Consider the following 19,321-nt stretch of genomic DNA (forward strand, 5'->3'; position numbering starts at 1 on the left):
GGTATTTCCCATATATCTGAATCATCAGCTTGGGTGGCATGTACCTAGTCAGGCTCAGGACTGACAGATTTCCACTCTCACCCATCAGTGGGACTCAGATCTCCAGCAGTTCCGGTGGTAACAGACTATTCAAGCTGTAGACCTTGCTAAGACAAACATATATTCTATAGCCATATGTTGAGAAGCACAGGTGCAAAGTGCTCAAAAGAGATGTAATACCAGATTTCATGCACTGCAGAATGTATATATTAAAAACTGAATGTGTCATGTGTTGATTTCAGAGTACTTAACCTTGCCACCCTCAGATTCCTAAGGCAGGAAGGTTTAATAAGTTTTATATATATGTTTGCCTCATGGATTTCAAAAACAAAACAAAACAAAAAACCCAACAAAAACAAAAAACACCCACAGAAAACAAATTACCTAGAATAGAATGTCTGGGGTTTGTGTATATATTTATATGGATGAATGATACATATAAGCTGTGCATTTATTCTGTCTCCTGCCATGTTTTCTCCCGGAGAAGCACAACCTCTTGCAGCTCTGGTTTTTTGATTAGGTTGCTCTTTTAATTTTCTGCTGGTTTTCAGCCCTGAATTTCTGTTCTCAGAGCTCAAACTTGAGAATTCCACACTAGTTAGTTTGCAGTCAGTATACTATTTATCCGTGGTCTTTAAAGTCTTATTTTTCTCCACTGCCCCCTCCCATTCAGTATTATACAATAGAAAGAGATGATTATTGCTAAATAGTCACTGTTTGCAGAATCGATGTGGCGTGTAAAGCAAATAATTGCACATACAAACAGTATTGGTGCTCACAGCTATAAGGTCATATTTTGCTTATATAAATGATCTTATCTTCTTGCACCCTCTGTAGTGTGGTATTCCAAACATTATGGGGGACATAAAAAAAATGTCAACGCAGTACACAAATTATTTTGGCATCCTGCATGCAATATATATCACTTACAGAGCCTGTGGAATAGGGCAGTGCTGCAATTAGAATTTTATTCATGGATTTGTATCTCTTTTGACTTTTGCATGTTGAGAGCACTTCGTTCATTCAGGGTGAACAAATGAACAAGCTGGGCTAAGGAGCTGCTTCCCTGTAAGGAAGCTGAGAGATTAAAAAGAAACCTAAAAAGTAGTGTTGGAGGAGTTAGGGAGAGTCAAGGGGTGTTGGGCAATGTGGGACCACTTTTTGAGGAGCTGTTAGAACTGAAACACTGCAGCAGTCACTGACACTATTGCAAAAGATGAAAGCAGAACACTGCAGAAGGTAGGCTTAAGACCAACACCTCCTATTTGCCCTGTATTGAAAAGGTATGGAAGACTCCAGTTCTTGCATCTGATACATGAAGATAAATCCCAGAATGTGTTCATCTGGGAGGAGGGGAAGGAGAATGTGGGAAAGTAAGAGGAGGAGATGAGCATCCCTTTTTTCAATTGTGGTTTGAAAGGTGTGCCTAGGATTAATTGATGAGGATTGGGTTAAGTGGTAATTGAGTAACAATTTATTAATCAGATAATCATTAATTCTGATGAGATAATGAGGGAGGGTAGGAGAAGCTGTGTTTAAACAAGCATGGGTTTGGTTGAGAGCAACTCCATGACTCTGGGGGCCTGCAGGGAATAGGCTACTGGACGCTGCGCTTTTGGTTTGTTTGTCACAGAATTCTTCAAACCCTGAATTAGCCATTTTTCACAGTGAATTGACCTGAGATTTGACCTTGCTTCTTTTTTGTTCCTCATATACTCTCTCAGAGGTTGTGTGCATCCTTGTTGCTCATGTCTGTGGGTTGCTGGGATTTCCCCACTTTAAAAACACATCTCTCTGTGTTATTCTCTTAAATTGATACAAACCACTGGCCAAGTGTGAGTAATTCTTTATGAGTAACTGAAGAAAACCTCTTTCGAGTAAAAGAACATTTTTAAGCTTTTATAGCTGTGTTGTGAGAGAAGGTGAAGAAAAGGTTAAGTGACCCCTATGTGAAGATACTTTGCTCTTAATAAAATAAGAACACCAAACCCTTGTGGGGCTTTTCAGAGCTTGATTACATTGTCAGGTTCTTTATATTTTCTTCATTTTTCCATCTCTTGTAATTCTGCTAACAGTCCTTGATGTTACTGATAAAGTGGCAAAATACAAGAATTGAGATTATTTCATTAACAGAATACTAAAAAAAAAAAAAAAAAAAAAAATCAAACCATTGTAATTAAGTTTTTCTGTCCCTAAAGATTTGCAGCTACCTTCCTGCTTTAAACTAGCATAATGATGGCAATACCAAACATTTTTTATCATATTTAAAGCTGACTGGTGAATGTTTAAAACAGGTGAAGAAGAATCTCAGCTTGCCAGTAGCTTGTTGCTATAGTCTGAAGTCAGCTATATAAAAGAGAGCTGAAGTAAAATCCTAAGGAAGGATGTTGCTATTTGAATACTTGAAGTAATGATTCATTTCACTCTTTAAATAAATACGACGTTTTTACATAGCATACATTTATTTAGGTCCAGATAATAATTTATGAGTTGCTTGACATTCCAAAAACTGACTAACAAGAGACTCCCTATGCATAATTTTAAAAGGTGTGGCAATCAGGTAGGAGTATCTGTTTCATAGTGTCATAGTACCTTGATGTTTCGTTAGGGCATTTTGCACTTTTATTGTTTCCTAGAAGAAATATAGCAAGCCACATGCAAATCAGCTTTTCAGTTTTTTGAAAAAGACTTCATTTTGGCTGTATTTTAACTATATTAAGCAACAGTGAACTGTGTTCTGAAATCTCCAATAAACTAAAGTGGAACAGAACATTTTAACATTTGTTAGAACATTTATCATTTGTTAGAAAGAGGCTCCAATTATTGCACTACTGGTTTTGAACAAATATGATCAATGTTTGAAGACATGTGACTAATAATAGCAGCTAATAAATCCTCCCAATTTCCCTGGAAAAGCAGGCAATCATTCCCCTAGTGGAACAGTCAAACAAATGTGGAACTCTAGGCTTTTTGGGAAGGATCAGCTATTAAGCATAGATCACTTCCCAGGAAAATGTAGTGCTTTTTCCTCCTGTCAGTTTTTAAATCACTCTTGTGCTGTACTCAGAGGCTAAGCTGTATGACACCTTTACACATAGTTGTGGTGGAACAAAGTGCTGTGAATCTAATTCTGCTCTAATTTTTTGTCTCATGTTTAAGAAGGTTAAATCTGTGGCATATTGTTGTATTGCTTAGGAACAAAATTTGCTTTATTGTTATTGATTTTTCCTTTTCATGTATGATACTATCATGGGGGTACCATGAAGAGAAATCTTATAGATGTTTGCCTAACATTTCAGAAAAACACATGCCTGAAGTTTCACTAGGCTGACTGCCCCAGAGTTATTTTTGAGCTATATTGAGGAGTTTATAGAAAATTGCCTCAAATATTGGAAATACTAATAAAAGCTTGGCCCTACCACAATCATGATAAAATTCTGCAAAGCTGCCTCATCTTTGCAACCACACTGGAAGGAGCTTCCAGGTTGCTGTCAGGGATTTGCTCATGTAGTGCAAACTCTTCAGCCTTGAAAAGTAGAGGGGGAAGAGGAAGAAAGCACCCTTCCTAAGCAGCCAGAGAAGATCAGCTTTGGAAATTATTTGGTGTGAGGGAAAGCAGTGTACAGCCTGGTGTACCATCCACTCTACATCAAGTTAGCTCTTGGGGCTAACTGGGTGTTTGGAATAGGTCTGTTTCGTGGAGCTCTTACCCTACAGTTGTTGAAATCAGGAAATGTAGATGGTGCAGGTTTAATCCTAGAATAAAAAATGTGAAAGCCATTAGTTTAGTGGTAATGCAATCTGTCTGCATGCCCAGAAAATCAGGACAATGCATTCGGTCTCACTTAGCTCGGGAGCCATTTGGCATGCATAATATTGTAGATATAAGAAAAAGGAGGAGGTGGTGTTTTTGTTTTTTAATAATTACAAATCACATAATGTTTAAAATGCAGCAGGGCTGGTGTGTATGCATTTGAATTTTCTGTAGAGAAAGTTTGCATCTTAGTTTGGTCAGAGGAAGAAGAGAGTTCTGATGTCCCTGATCCACATACAGTCAGGCCAACATGTTCCTGCTTGTAGAGTTAGCATTAGTCCTGCTCTCTGTGCTCACTGATCAAAACACAGCTGAAATATGTTCTTAGGTGTTCCTGTAAATTTCTCAAACTTAGCTTAGACAAATGAGCTGTAGTGCCGAGGGCTAAAGCCAGGAGAAAAACCTGTATTTTGCCTTTCATTACAACCATACATACTGTCCTCTCAAGCCTCAGACCCATCTGCACCTTCTTTCCCTGGGGTGAATAAACTGTGTTTCGGATTTGTTTTAATCTTCTGCAAGCAGCATGTGTTTTGCATTTGGAGAGAAAATCTTCATCTTTCAAAAGTCTTTTGGAGTAAGAACATTTAAAATGTTGTGCCATAAACTGAATTGCAACAAACAGTTCTCAAAGGCTACTGGAGTTCAGTGAGAAGTTTGGGAAGTGAGTGGTAGTTATGTATTACATCAAGTGTTGTAACAAGTATCATTACCTCTGTAAGTATTTTCACTTCCTCTGTGATGCTAAATCTAAGTGCAAGTGTACATGGGACCCAAATAATTACTACTATCTCCATATGATGGACCAGCCTGTTTGGGATGCATCTTCTCATATGGATAATGCTGTCTCTATCTGAAAATAAACATAGTATGAATTTGTGAAGGATAAACAGGGGGAGGGAAACTGGTCTCCCAGTAATGAAAGCTCATAATGCCTGTCAGAAAGAAGCATAGATAACTCATTGCTTTGTTGAATTTTGATAGTTAAAGACCACCTCTAGCATTATGTGGAGGTGGTTTTGTTTTTATTTTGCCTGCTACCTTTGTGAAAGGAAATATTCAATAATTTTTTCCCATAAATGTTTACCCATAGCTCTCCCAAATTAAGAATGTCTCACTCTGCAGGAATGTGAACTAAAAACCAAATAAAGCTTGTAGGCTTCACAACACAGTCATTCGTTCCGATGCTCTGGCCTATGCTTACTGATGACCCAGAGGCTGACAATTTATGTCCATTTAGTTCCTTAAAAACAGCAAACATTATTGCATTTTTTTTCTTTCCCCTTTTGAAATCAGTGAAATCAGTAAGAAAGTTGTTGCTGGTTTTGTCACTACCTCCTGAATGTAAAATGTTCAAATAGGTAGTGGTTTGCTTATTATGAAAAAAAAAGAATAAAAATTTAACTGTTTGTAATTCTTTAAAGTATGAAGTGATAAAGTAAAGGAAGAAGTGTTTGAAGCCGTCTTATTTATCAGTTGATCTGTCTCAGTCTAAGAAAAAGAAATGCTAAAGTTAAGGTGTTCATTTGAATACAGTAATTTTTCAGTCTAATGTATTTCAACAGTGGCAGATATCACTAGAGGATTTAAAAAAAAAAACCTTTAAAAATAATTGTTTATAAATAAATAGAAAGTCAATAAAGCATACCATTAAATAGCATCACATTTGAAGTTTTAGTTAAGCTTAAAAAATTCAGTTATCTATACAGAAGATTCATCAGAAGAAGTATGAGACAGACGTATAGTGGCTGGCACTTGGACACTAACTGAAATTTGAGTTTGAAAGCCTGGACTTCACTTCTGAAGCCTAAATCTTAAATCTACAGTGTTAATGAACTAATTCTTCTAGGGGAAATACAGATGTGTTTGTGTTTTTGTAGTGTATAGCTGGAAAAGTACATTGGCACACTGAAAAGACTAAATTAACTTTAAAATATACAAAAAAGTTAATTTTTGAAAGGTTTTTATGTTCTCCATGAGACTGGCTTTCAGTAATTTTGAAGTGTTTCTGCTGTTCATTTTAGGTAGTTTCCATTTTTAAATTGGCCTGTCTCTTCTGCAGCTGTAAAATGAAAATGTTACTAAAGTTACATCAAATGCCATAGTTGCTGTAAATATTCCATGTAAAAATTATTCTTACAAGAGTTATTCTTACAAGGTGGAGGGATTCAGACCAGTGTTTCTGTGAAAACCAAAGACAGGGGACAGGAGGGTAGTGATGGACCTTATACCAGTGGCAGAAATCTCATTTGGTTTATTCCTTCACCTCAGGTATGACCAAAGCTGTGGTCTCTGTTTGAGGATGTCCGTGATAAATTATTCTCTCTCTTTCTAAACCATCTTAAAATTCATTTCACTCCATGTCCATCTCCCTACTTCTCCATGTCCTGCTGAGCTGTCTGCTTGCCAGGGTTCCCATTCAGTTGAGCTGGAACAGCTGTTTGTGGTGCTAAGTCAGCAAACATGCAAAACAAAAATATAATCATCGAATTATTGGAAGGGATCTTCAAAGGTCATCTAGTCCAACCTCTCTGCGGTGACCCAGGATATCTTCATCTCGACCAGGTTGCTCAGAGCCTAACCTGACCTTGAATGTTTCCAGGGATGGGGCATTTATCACCTCTTTGAGCAACCTGTTCCAGTGTGTCACCACCCTCATCATAAAAAATTTCTTCTTTATCTCTAGTCTGATTCTACCCTCTTTAAGTTTAAAAGCCTTAACCCTCGTGCTATTGCAACAAAGTCTATTAAAAAAGTCTGTCACCATCTTTCTTAAAAGTCCTCTTTAATTTTTGAAAGGCTATGGTAAGGTCTTCATGGAGCCTTCTTATCTCCAGGCTGAACAACCCTACCTCTATCAGCCTATGTTCATAGGAGAGGTGCTCCAGTCCTCTGATCGTGTTTTGTGGCATTCCCTTAGACCCACTCCAACAGGTCAATGTCTTTCCTGTGCTGGGGACTCCAGAGCTGGATGTAGGACTTCATGTAAAGAACTTTATTTTTGCATCTGAGGTTTGTTTGTTAAAGCCAGGTCAGTTCCCTGATCTGCTTTCTTGTTCTGCCTCAACCTGTTTTGTCATCACAGCTCCACGAGGGAGGAGCATAGACAGCAACTACAGCTCAGGAGTGGGAAATTGGTTGTGTGTGGCAGGCACATCTTCATATGGTATCTGCTCCACTGAATAATTCCTGACATGAAACTGGTCTTTAGTTTGTGGATGTAAAAACTGTGGAATTTTTAGTTTGTGGGTGCTAAATGTTGAAGCCACCTGACAAACAGTGTTTTCAGTCTGGATTATGATATGGAGGTATTTATATTCATGGATGTGTATTTATATCTACCTTTATATATGGAAAAAATAAGTAGCTTAAAATTTTGCTATTCTTACAGAGCATGAAAATTACAGAATCTTATGACTGGACATGAAAAACCTTCTGTGAACATGATTTGAAGTCATAGATAAGAAGATTAAAAAAAAACTATCTTGAAATCTACAGAGAACTAAAATGCATGTCATGAGAAGCTGGACATTTTCATTGCTGAATCTGGTCATTAAAAAGTTTATTTTGTGGGGAAGTGTAGGTGGAGATGTTAATATTTCTTTCATTACTCAACCAGAAATTTGAAAACAACATACCAAAATTTCCTGTGTCCTGAGATTGCCTATGTTAAATTTCTCATCCAAATCACTTCTAACATCACAAATCTTATACAAAGGAAGTTGATGGCAGGTTATTTTGTCTGTTTCTCAGCAGACCGAGTATTCTAACCCTGAGAACTGCAAATTTCAATTTCTATTTTCTTTGAGCAGTTTTACTTTGATTAATACAGTCTTATGTCATCAGAGATTGTAGATGTCTTTATTTCTTTTCCACTTCCTGGAAGTGTTCAAGGCCAGATTGCAACCTGGTCTAGTGGGAGGTGTCCCTGCCCATGCAGGGGGGTTGGATCTTTAAGGTCTCTTCCAACCTAAGCCACTCTATGATTCTGTGATTCTGCATCTTAGTGCAAACTGGCCTTGTCACAGGTCATTTTATTTTTATTTGATTATACAGATGTGTTAGAAAAGACTTGGAAAGACAATGGAAAGGCATTTTTTTGCCTTCTGCTGGCATGGTTGTATTTTGGGAAAACGTCTGTCTATGACCTGGCAAAGTTTGCAGGAAAGTTTGCTACTGTACATTAAACTGCTGCTGCAGTGCTGAAAGACAATATTCTTTCTCTTTGGGAGCATCACTTTGTGAGTAGCCATTATAATATTCTAACTCATTTTTGTGTGATGTGTAAATACATGGTACTTTATCTCTGCCCAGTATAGGCTTCAGATAATTTTATTTTTTTTTAATCTCCATTCACATGTTACATGAGAGCTGGAACTGTAAGAGTTATTTCTGTAGTGGAACCATCTTTTTACCTGCATATTAACATACAAAGTAAGGAAAGTGTGAAGCTTGTTGTGATGAATTCTGGAGAAATTACTGACTCTCTGACGGCAAAGCACAGCTTTGTTTGCTACCTAGAAACCATTCTTGCATAATTTTTATGAATCGCAATTTACAATTTCTAATTTTTCCAGCTAAGTTGTACATTTGTAAAACTGTGTGATGAGATGCTTTAAATGTATGCCAAATGATTTTTAGCAGATTTTACTTTGGGTATTTAAAGTACCAAAGGTAAACTTTAAGAGATGAACTTTGGAGATATTTTGGACACTGAAGTAAATAGGTCAAGAGCAGATATTAAAATTCTGATGCAAAGTCTATTTTAATATTAATTATTCCTCCCAAATTGTCCACCCTTTTTGCACAGTGAACAGGACAAATGATGCTTTAATAGTTTTCCAATTTAATGTTAGTCAAGTCAGCCTTCAGACAGGAAAACTAGAACAGACGTAAAATCCAGGGCATCCATTCTCCCTTAATCCATTTCACCCACTGTGATACTGAAATCGTGCAACCCAAGTGCAATTTTCTCTAAGTTTGGGCCACCTCATAACTCTTAACACAGTGGTCAGGGTTAGGCAATCTTCTCTGAGAACATCAGTAAACTGAGTCAGCAGAACAAGAAGATCACTGTGGCAATTATCATAATGTCATGGTTATAACAGTAGTTTCCATTTGTGTGCTTCTAAACCCAAATAAATAACACCTTACTTGCATTGTTGAAGCAGATGAATTGTCTCTGTTGTTCTTCAGGTAGGAAAAATAGAGGTGGTGAGGACAGTGCTTTTCCCAAGAGTGTGTCCTTCCAGACCAGCATCAGCAACACCCTCTATCTAGGTGCTGAAGTTGTTCAGAAGTGTTAAGCTGTTTCTTCGACCTCATTTTGGAACAATTGCAGACAGTGTTTCTCTCTGGCATCTGACAGAGAGCTTGCTTTGTTACCAAGGTTTCCAAGCACTGACGCCATAGAAGGTAACCAGAGTCCCAGGACAAATCTGTATGGATACTTTAAGTTTTCTGTTACTCTTGCTGACTCATACATGTAAACCAGAAATAACATCTGTTCACTTTAAGGTTTTTTTTCCAGTCCTGCTCACCATAATATTTTGTTAACTGGAGTATTTTAGCTACAAAACAATATTGCCCACTAGGGAAATATAAATGACTTCTACAAAACATCCTTGCCACTTCATCAGTTGGATGTTGTTTGTATAGCTGGATTTAAAGAGTTGATTTGCCCTACCTCCCTAGCACTTCATAATGATTAAAAAATACAATGTAAAACATACAAAGAATATACTCTCTATACAAGTGCTGTAAGACAATAACATCCTAGCTGTAGGATTCAAACCAGTGGAATGAAAAAATGAGGAATACCAGGAATCTTTCATTGGTAACTAGAACTGAAATTTGGGGTCAGTATGCAAACAGAGATCAGTGTGTGCAGCAGTTAAAAACACACAGAGTATGGCAGATTGAGGAGAAAGGGGAAATGGATGTGGGAAGACAGGGGGAGTTAAGAATTGAAATAAAACAATTGTAAAAATGAAATTAAACATTCTCTTGGTGTCTCATCCCAAATCTTATTATATCATATTTATTTGCCCTACAAGGACATAAATATTTGTCTGTGCTGTAGGTATATAACTTTTTGAAATACAAAAATTTAATTTTTAAACAAACATTGAACATGCAGTATGTGATTTTCAGTATCAGTTTTGTTGGCAACTGGGAAAGCATTAGCCCTTCTAAAGAAAGTTCTTCCTGCTACCTTATTCTGCTAATATTCAATGCTTTCTGAATCTTGAAGGTCTTGCTTGGGCATCCTGTTTTGTCATATCAGGTCAAGCGAAGCTGGGAACATATACCTATAATAGGATGCCTTTTAGTGCCTTTGAAATTACATATTTGGCTAAATATGAAGTATATGAAAAAAAAAAAAAGTGGTTTTAGACGTATATTTGTTTACAACAGTGTTTACAGAGATGTCTTTTGGTCAAGAAAGGAAAGCTTGTGCTGAATTGGAGTTCTGTGTGAATTTCTTAAAATACTAAATCTAATTCTATGTGTAGAAATTTTTTATCAGGTTTTTTGGGACTTCCATTAGACAAACCTATTTAGGTAACTAGCTTAGAAAGAACAGTGAAATACAGTTCATGCCTGATACCTTTTGAGAACTAAAATTAGTGAAAGTGACACCTCCGAATGGGGTTAGGTACAGGCTGTGGTTACCACCTATTCTCCAGGGGAATTCTCATGAGTTTTCCTCCTTCCTTGCTTTGGGAATGCATGTAAAGCACCTTTAAAATCCGTAGATGCAGTTAGGCTGTAAAATCCAGATCAGATCCTGCACAGAGTCTGGGTAAGGCAACAGGGATGGCTGGAATAAGCCCTTTTTCTTAGCAAGGTTGAGGATCCTCACTGGGCTTCTCCACTGGCTGCCCCAAATACTCAGTTGCTTTCAGGCAGGATGCTGTTCCCACATGCAGCCCAGTACCTCTGCTTCAGGAGCATGCCAAGTCTGGTCTCATCTACAGGATCAGGGCCAGGAACCCACCCCAGAAGCCCATCCAGAGGACAGCCAGAGCCACATTGCACCTCCAGGGATGGCACCAGGATTCTCAGCTTCTTGGCTTTCTTCAGAGAACCTAGGCTTTTTTATTTTTGCTTTCAAAATTTAAAAATTACCTTTTTTTTCCCACTAGGTTTCTACTTTTCCTGAGCACTAATCGGCTATTTTAACAACCAGGAAGAGATGTAAGCACAGAAATGCACTTTTATTTTGTGTAAGCTTTGTGATTTAAAATTTACCCACAAGAATGGTTTTCTTATCGCTTTCCCTACAGTTTCACTTCTGCTTAAAAGGAAGTTATGTGTTCAAATATATTTCTATAGCTACGATGAGAAAGGGAGAGCAGAAAAAATATATATTACATTTTAATCTCTCACCATTCAGCATTGCCTCTACTTACAGGCATACTGGGTAATTATTTGCCAGTATATTAAATAATTATGTTTATCAAAACAAAGCCTTGAAAGCTAATGAATAGTTTCTGCATTAGTTTTGAAAAATATTTCTAGGAAAAATGGTTGGGAATTATTCAAAGAAATAATGATCATCTTGTAAAAAAATGAAAACTTCTTATGAAAAGCTTGTCCAAGCAATTGAAAAACTGGGAAATCGCTAAAATGCTATGTTTTGAAGCAAAGCCATTTTCCTACTCTGAAACCACTTGTTTAGAAATTCCATTTCAGTTACGATTTTTTAACTCATTTTTTTTTAAATGGTAAACACAAAACACTCAGATTGATCCAAGTGGGATTCGCTTACTGTGTTTTCCTTTATTGTTGATATTTTCACTCTTTTTGCAGTGGTGGAAGCTAGGAAATGTGTTTGGGAAATGTCTGGCCAGAAAACACGTTTATTAAAAATACAGGCATTTTATGGCCTGTTCTTGAGAATATCATTTGAAGGCTTTGTATTTGCTTTAGAATATTCCCATGTGTTCAATTTAGGCTCTTTCTATGCTTCAATTTAGGAGTACATGAGGCACATAGTGTCACATGAGCCAAAATCAAGGGTGCCTGGCATCACCTGGCAGGGGACACAACACCATGAACAGAGTGTTGCATGACAGCAGACAATGCATGAAAATGCAGCCTTATGCTTATGTAAAATACCATCGGTTTTATATGCTGGTGGTTCTCTGTGTCTTCCTTCTATCACATGTCCAATAAGAAGGAATCCCCTTGAAGCAACCTTCAAACCTGCTTCTAATGGTTCCTGAAAGCTTTGTTCTGGGGCTGGAGGTGAAGCCAGGCTGGAGGAGCAGCCTGATTTGAGACCTTTTGATGCAAAGAGATCCTGCTCAGTGGAGGGCCTGAGAGGCAAAAATGCAACTGCTAAGATGCTGACAGTAGTCTGAAAATGCAAATACTGGCCCTGTTGCCTGTGGTTAAGAAGGATATGCAGCAGCTACTGATGGTTAAGTGGCTATGCCAAAGCTTTGATCTAAGTTTGTGACACAGACAGTGAGGATCAGGGCTTGTACCTTGTATCAGATGTTCTGCAGGCATGTGGAAGAAATCATCCCTGTCCTAATGCTTCTTCAGTGCAGTGAAGTCTCAATTAAACAAGGTATGTGTGACAGGAAAAAGAGGACCAGAGAAGGGTGATGATATAGAATACTATCAACAGGAAACTGCATGGTTTAAAGACAAAATGTATCTTGTTATCTTGGCTGTCATGTTATATCTCCCACTGGCCTGCAATGTGTGACAGCTCAGTAAAATCCAAACTGTGCTTAGCTGTGCCTCTTCCTTCAAGTCTGTGCTGAATCACATCAGAGGCTGTAACACCAGCAACGTGGTAGGAGAACAATGTGCTATTGTTTATATTCTTTTGGATAAGACACAAACCCAGAATCTTAACCACAGAATATTAAATCACCTCTTTTGGCATGATTAGATAGGTTTACTAAGGGCCCTAATCCAGTTCTAATTTACATTATTATCTTTTGTCTCTCTAAAATCTTCCTGTACTTCTGATTAGATTTCGTCTTTTTTTCTTTACCTTGAAACAATGACTATAAACTGTGTTGTACTGATATTTGAACAGATTCTTACTTCCAGGACTGTTTTTTTAATAAAGGAAGGGAAAGTCAGAATCAAGTGTGCCTCATGTGTAGTTTCTTAGTATTTGATCAAGGTTATATTAAATCCTGTGTAATTACTGATTATGTCATTATAATAAATTAGTATTCCACATGCATGAGAAAGAAAATAAGGAGTATCATCTGTAAAAAGCAATTGTGATTAAGATGATGTAGTAGAGATTTTTTCATTTAGGACACTCCCCATTAGCACAAATAACTTTTGAAATCTTCATATACATCCAAAGATATCCAGAGGGGTGAAATTTCCCATTCCCCATGCATGTTTTAAGATTACCCAATTAAATTAATAATGCCAATACTACTAATGAAATTAAATCAGAATGTGGCAGACTTAAGATTCTTTTTTTGGTGCATTGTGTGCTGTGCTCCAAGATCTAGTCCTGCTAAAAACGATTCCTTGAAATTACAGGAAATTTTAGGTGTGATGTTTATAAAATTACTTCAGTTTATGATCCTTGATTAGTGTTCAGTTTTGATAGCTTTTTAGAAGAGAAGCCTGAAAACTTGCACGAATAATTGAATGAAGTCAAGGTGAAGGAATGTTAACTGGTGCTGCCCAGGTGTTTTCTCTGCCTGCTGTACAGCATGAAATGAAGCTCATTGAAATCAAGGGAAAATGAGTGAGGTTTAGGTAATGGCTCAAACCCGTTGCTTATTGACAAGTCATTTGTAAAGCTTTACTTGACCTATAATGGAAAATGGGTTTTCTCAATTTGAAAAGTTATAGTGGAAGCTTAAAGCTGTAACGAAACTTTAATTTTTATTTTCAAATTGGAAAACCGCTGCTATCTGCACTTTCCTTTCAGCAGTGCTTGTTGTATCCCTGATTCCTGATATAAAAAAATCCATCTGTGTCTAAGGGAAGTGCTCCATCAGTAATGCTTGTAGGTCATCTGCAGGCTTACACTGGTGTTGCCACAGAGCGGTATTTTTCGCTCTAATCTTTAACTGCTGGAAACATGGCGAACAGCAAGGTGTAAGAAAGGAAGTGGTAATATCAGAGAGCATTTCCTCCTGAAAAAACCTGAAGGTTTTTTTCACCTGCCACATTTTCCTCCTGCTGTTGCTTCATCTCCTAATGATCTCCCTCTCATCAATTCACCTCTCATCCACATTCCTCTTGGCTGACACAATCCTTCCTGAAGTAGGGTGTGTGGTGGCCAGCTACCATGGGGGCAGAATGTGGGAAGTCAAAGGGAGTCCTCTTTTGGAGATAGTTTATGAACCTAAATGATTTAGGTTTATTGCTTTAGGTTTATTGAAGTTTCTCCAGCAAACAGAGACTGTAGCACCTCCATGTTCTCCTCCTGAGAGAGAGGTTTTACCAAAATATGTTGCTTCTTCCCTTCAATCCCGCAGCTTGTAACCACTCTGCTCAGAGCTGCAGCACCTCCGTGTTAGTTGGGTCCTTCATAATAATTTTGTGGACTATCCAACAATTTGGGGATGAATTTAGCAGGCCAAACAACCCACAATTGTATGAGTAGAACCATGCTCTTCTTGTGCAAGTGCAGCACTGGGAGGGAGGGGGTTAAATGACAGGGTGCACTTGGAGCAAGATGAAGTGTGTCCTGTCCTACCAATACTGGCTCTTCCAGTCTTGGCTGGAGACCTGCTTGCTCTTCCAGTCATGGCTGGAGGCCACGGTGGGTGAAGTGGTGGACTGGAGGGGATAGTCCTGAGGCTTTTCCTCTGGGCTTTTGGCCCCAGCCTGCTGATAGCTGCCTCCTCAGCCCTGTTTCTGCAGTGGGAAGCAGCACTGCTTTCCTCTGCTCTGTCACATTAGGGCTCATCAGAGCAATGTAAATTCAGTGACTGCTTGGAAAAAAAAAAAAAAAAAAAAAAAAAAAGCAAAATAAATTAAGATACCAAGGGGGGAGGAAGCAGGAAAAATATAAAAGTTTTACATGTAAAGTATTTTAAAAAAATCTGAAAATCAGACTTTCACTTGCAGACCTGGATTTACATTTTTGCACTTGATGACATTGGTTGCACTGAAACCCCAGAATCTTCGAGCTTGGAAAAGGCGTAAAAATAAATCAGGGAAATATTTTCCTTCTCCTCTTTCAGTTTTGCAAATCATGTATTTTTATGATTATAAATAGCTAAGTCAACAAACTTCTACTGACTGGGGATGTTAAGCACACTTTTGTTGTTGACTTTCAGAGCTATTTAAACTCCCTAGTGCTAAAAATTAGAATCCCCTTTGGAAAAGCTTGTAGCTTTCAGTGAACTCTGTTGGAGTCCCCAGTAAGAAGTAGTTAATAGGTAAGACTGTGGTGCCTCTAGCAAAACAAGATAATCAATTCCATCTGCTTTTCTAATTAATCACTCTTAATACTGAAAGTCAGGGACATCATGAATTTGCACAGTAAGCATGTATTTTGAGGAGGGTAGCAGTGTGTTCCCTCAGTTGCAGAAGATAAGTGACTCCTCTTTTTTTCACCTCCCATAGAAAACCTGGGAAGAGCCACCCCCCTGCTCAGTAGTTAGTCTGTGCTCCCCAGACACCCTGTACTCTGGCTACAAGGACACTAAGCATCCTGATTGGGGTTTTTTTTAACCAGTTTTGGTTGTTCTTGTCAGGAAAGGAATAGTTAAAAAGCACAAATAGAACACTCTGCTTGGCACTTCAGTTTTCCAAAATAAAATATGTAAGTGAGGGAAAGGTTTCATTCAGTTTTGGCATCTCTCTGTTGACTCAGTTTAAGCCAAGAAAGATTGTTATTCCACAGTGTTTGCTGATAGTAGAAAGTTTACATATCAAATTGATTTTTTTTTTCCTTGAAGAGAAAATCAGTATGAACTTAAGGGACAGATCTCTTATTTGCTTTGCAGAAGAAATTGTTCTGTTAACAACTCATCAAGAAAGAAAAAAAGGAAAAAAAAAAAAAAAAGAAAAAAAAAAAGATAAACAGGATTAACTGTTTACTTTAAGTGAGCCGAAGTCTGGTTGTTTTTCCGAAGAAGAACACAATGTACTGTTGTATCTGGTTTCCAGAGTGGTGTTTATCATAATTCCTTGTGCAGTGGTTGGTAGAGTGCTGGGAAGGCTCCCCGCCCACTCGCAGCTCGTTCCCTTTCCCTCTCCCATTGAGGCCTCCGGCCAGGACTGCGAGATGGAGCGAGCTGTCCTGTGTGATCTTTACTGCCTGACATGAGCTGACATTGACCCAGAATAAAATAACAGGGGCTGTTTCCTAGAACTCTCAGTGGACTGCTGAGAACTGCTGCCATAACTCTTGTAAACAGGCGACATGCACACACAAACACGCTCCCTCTCCCTCATTTAGAAACACACCTAGGGGAGGCAGGCACTAAAGCAGAGTAAAGAAAAACAGCATGGGTGAAAAACAGCAACAGTGGACCCTGCGAGCAAGAGTGGAAAATTGCCTTTCTGCCAAGGAAGGAGCCCCAGCACGATTTCACTTCTGCTTTTCTTCTATGCTCTTTTCTTCTGCCTTTTATTTCAGTGAATATGATATTTTTGTGCTAGTTCTGTCGGATGATGTGGCATCGAAACAGCGGAATATCTTATTGAATACAGACGTAGCTCTGTAAGAAATCACACAGTGTTATGTTTCATTTACCTTTCACGTGCACTGGGGAAGCACGTATGCAATGCTGTACTACCAAGAATGTGTTTTAGGATGTTCTGTGCCTCCTGAATGGGCAGTTACTTTTTGTAATACTCACTTCACATTAGGGGATTTTTTGTTTGCTTGTTTCTTTTTTTGGTTGCTTCTTTGTTGTTGTTTTTTTTTAAAGTAAAATCTTCTAGTATCCCATTTAAGGTCTGTGTGGTTCAGGTGGTGCATCTACAAATAAAGTGGTCCTGATAAAAACGCGACCCCGGTACCGCTGCTGGAGTGTTCTTGCTTCATTCCAGATGCTGTAATTCTGTAAAATCTGCACCAAGGGTTTTGCAGGGGGAGTTGAGAGTTCTGTCAGCCCTGTAGCATGGAAGAAATGAGTGATCCTGCAAGGAAGCTCTCTCTATAGATACTCACATACATATATATAGCCTCCTTCTCAAACTCAAATGGAACCTAATACATAGAGTAGAATTTGTGGGCCTGCCCTCCTGGATACTACTGTGTTATTCAGCTGTTGCTTTCAGATCACGCTTTAAAGACAGGACTTTTCTTCTGTTTTTCACACATAAGGGGCTGAGGAATGGAGGTAACTTAGTGCAGCAAGGATGACGTGAAATGTTGCCAGAACCAGCAGTTAAATGCTAATTTTCCTTTCTTGGAAAGGAGGGTGCTGAGCACCTTGCAAGAGACGATCTTTTGGCAGCACCTTGCCAACTGTTGGAATTCTTGGATGCCAAAATAGTAATTACAGTCTTAAGATTAAAAAAATAAATAAAGAACCCCTCCTCAGATTCATAGATAAGTACTGTAAATGACTGGGTGGTAATTATACGTTATATTTGGAACATGATTTTTCTATTGGATATTATCCATATGAAAGACTTGCAGTTTACAGCTGAGCCCCGTAAGTTCCTTAAATGTACATTTTTGCTCTTGAATAGGAAATCATGACATAGAGGAAAATAATGTTTTCTCTTAATTGTGTTCTGAAATAACCAAGGGACTGTAATGGGATTCCATGGTGAAGTAATGGTACGCTGAGGAACCTGAGGAGTGTGTACATCATTATTTTTATCACCGACTACAATTAACAGCATAGTGAGTCTGAAACAAGCTGGGATGATCTGATGTGCTTGCTTTTTTTGTTACCACCCAAAATGTTTGTATTTACATAACAAGCTGTATGGAATGGATTTGAGCAGGAGGACCATAAATTACATATAGTGTAGTGTTGTACTGGGGAGATGCCTGGGGCATCTGCAGGGATGAAAGCTTTACTGGTTTGTTGCCGCTGAACCTTTATACAAACATTCAGGCAGTACTTGGGAAATTATTTTTCCTTAACTTGCTGTGTCTTCCAAACCAACCATCACTCTAAATTGTTACTTACATGGCATAATTACTTTGGATTTTAACTACTAATATAGAAAAAATTCAATATTCATTTATGAATTGAAGATAAGTGAAGCTATAAGCTGGTACTGAAAATATTTCTCAAATGCAGCTCTGTAACTATTTAAAATTATAGCCTTGGTTCCACATTGTGTTTGAGTCAATGACAGGAATGTCTTTTCATGGTTTTAAATGTCCTGTTTACTTTGGGGTGAAATTTTGTGTACAAATAAAACACACACATAAGCAGTTTAATTTGAAAGTGCAGTTAAGAGACAGTGTTGGATGGGGAGTGTAAAAAGTTCTTTTGGTGCTGCATGAAAATGTGATAGAAGAGATGGTTTACTCTGGAAAAACTGTCAGATATGAAGCCACAGTTGTCAGTGCAAGTATGAAAATCTATCTGGTTTTGTGCTACACCCATTCCTGAGAAGTTGTACATAGTTCCCACCAGGCAGGTAGTGGTCCATGTTTTGAGTGGGAACGTTTACAGTGCTGTAGAGCTCCACCCTTTACATGCATGTTCTGCTCTAAAAAGGTAGCCCTGATGATATGGTTGGCTGGTACAGCTCTCTTCCTACACACAAAAGCCATTTCAAACAGAAGTGGTGCTACTTCAAGTCATAGACAGAAAATAGTCAGTGGATGGATTAACCTGAATGCAGAAATGGAATAAGCAATCAGCAGACGAGGATTCACGAAAGACCGTGTGGAAATTGCATTTGATTTTCCAATTTGTATTGAAGCAAGTGACTGTTCAAAAATAAGCAACAGTTACTTTATAACTTCTCTCTTTTAAATTTTTTTTAGCGTATGCATAAAACTGTAGGGAAAATGAAGGAAGGTCAAAAAATTATGGGCTTGGTATAGTTTCTGTCATGAGTTATTTGGAAAGTGTATTATGTAAATACTCTGCTACACACATGCTAAGAAAAGATTCCTTCCCTAAGACCAGGGAGGACTCTGCTACATATTTTCTATTTGAGATGCTGAGATAAGGCTTGCTTATTGCCCTGGTGATACCACTGTCACATGTGCAGTTTCCACCAATACTTCTGGACAAGGACAGGTTGTCTCTTGCTGAAGAGAACTGGAGTGTCTGGTGTTAGCTATGTGCCCTCTTCCCACTCTGGTGCTCCTTCCCCTTTCTTTCCTTCTGGGTTCTCCCAGGGTTACTGAATAAAAACCTACATGATCAAAACCTCTGCTTTTCAATAGTTTTAAACCTTCAATTTTCAAAGCAAATTATCATCTCAGTGCTTCAAACCAGAGCACCAACCTGGCTGCTAGAAACTGCTGTACTTGGAGGGAGTTATGATCAGGATTCTTCCCTGAGCTTGACATTCCCCATATAAGCTGGA

At 38.3% G+C, this 19,321-nt stretch overlaps 1 protein-coding gene and 1 long non-coding RNA gene across 5 annotated transcripts in view; one reads left to right on the plus strand and one right to left on the minus strand.

Annotated features, from left to right (window-relative positions):
- Positions 1-19,321, plus strand: part of SPIDR (scaffold protein involved in DNA repair) — a 199,435-nt gene that overhangs the window by 147,709 nt on the left and 32,405 nt on the right. The window lies entirely within an intron of this gene.
- The window catches only part of LOC139793181 (uncharacterized), a 37,302-nt gene continuing 26,904 nt past the window's right edge, over positions 8,924-19,321 (minus strand). The window contains exon 2 of the long non-coding RNA XR_011724533.1: positions 8,924-14,787. This is a non-coding gene — a long non-coding RNA (uncharacterized lncRNA). The remainder of the gene's footprint in view (positions 14,788-19,321) is intronic.

Source organism: Heliangelus exortis, chromosome 2 (genome assembly GCF_036169615.1).
Source record: "Heliangelus exortis chromosome 2, bHelExo1.hap1, whole genome shotgun sequence".
In the NCBI taxonomy this organism is placed as follows: domain Eukaryota; kingdom Metazoa; phylum Chordata; class Aves; order Apodiformes; family Trochilidae; genus Heliangelus; species Heliangelus exortis.